We start from the raw sequence: 1,534 nt of genomic DNA on the forward strand, positions 1-1,534 counted from the left end.
ATCATATAGAACGCCTTAACTAATGGATCCACTAGTCTATGCTAAAAAGTACTTAAGGAATCATCTAAAAAGTATGATCCTTTACTACCCATGATGGCTACATGGTTTATGGAGACGTGAGTTATTTGAACTCAAACTCGTCCCCATATCGGTAGTTAATACTACTCCCAAAATACTCAGCTCATATGTTTAAAAACATTACTTATTTCTTTGGTTTGAGATAACTACTCAAAACTTAGATTAAAAGTTCTCTTGGAATCAATGTTCAATTTTTTGGTCAAAACTCTTTTGGAAATCTTAGTTTCCTCTCATCTTAAATTTAAAAACATTTACTGTTGTGAATACTTAGTTCCCATATAATCATTGAAGAAAATGAACTTTACTCTTACTCTTTACTCAACTCAAGCTTAAGTCTTTAAACAAAGTTAAAACATTTGTAAAAGACTTCTTAAAATATGGTTCATGCCGAATTATGGACGTGAACGACTCAATGCAAGGTTTTCAATAACCATAGATAGAACTCAATACTAGGAACTCAAGAATTTCAATGATACAACTCATTTCAAGAATACTCAACTTAGAGGGTTCATGCGGAATTATGGGCATGAACTACTCAACTCAAGGACTCAAAGATACTTCTCAATAGGGATTAGGAAGTCAACACTAAAGACTTAGAACATGAAGATACCACTCCTTTGAAAGATGCTCAACTTATTAAGTTCATGCAGAATTATGGGCATGAAACAACTCGACTCGATGATCTACATAATAATATGGAACTCGTGAATACAACTCTTCTCATTCTCATACTTACTTTCTCAGAACTTAGTTCAAATCGATAGTTGATCTCAAAGGATTCACAATTGAACTCAAAAGCTTTCTTGAACTCTACTCTTAACTCTCTCTTGAATGTGAATTATGAATTCAAGAGTTATGGTTCATGATATGAGGATACCATGATGAAAAAATAGATTCATGAATACATTCTCCTCACTCTCATACTCACTTGCTCGAGTCTTGAAACAAATTATTAGAAATTGTAAAAGACTCCTCAAAGGACTCAAAGGGACTTTCTCAAAAATGTTTGTTTGAGAGAACTCTCAAGACTTGACTCTCAACTCTTCCTTGAATGTGATTTATGAATTCAAGGTTTAGATTTGTGATGGGAAAGATCTCGTGATGTTTAGGAGTGTTTTTAGATAGTGGAACATGATATATGATCAAGAAATTACTATCTGGAAGCAAGTCCGTGACGCGGAGATGCATTTTAATATTTGGTTGCGAATTAACTTTTAGGGCAGGGAGGTCCGTGACTTCCCCCTGACTCGAAGAAAATTTCTGTGAAAGGGGAAGGCAGGTCCGTGACGCGGAGAAAGGTGCCAGATTTGCCCGACTTTTTCCTTCTTCATTTTCTAACCCCGATTCTCCTAAATTCGATTCTTTTTCTCAAATTCTCTTTAGATTCAGATACCCAACCTTTGTAAACAAGAATGTACTCATAAACGACCCTACAATCGATACGATCTCTTCAAGA

Source organism: Solanum verrucosum, unplaced genomic scaffold (assembly GCF_900185275.1).
Source record: "Solanum verrucosum unplaced genomic scaffold, falcon-dt-bn FXZP01000007.1, whole genome shotgun sequence".
In the NCBI taxonomy this organism is placed as follows: Eukaryota; Viridiplantae; Streptophyta; class Magnoliopsida; order Solanales; family Solanaceae; genus Solanum; species Solanum verrucosum.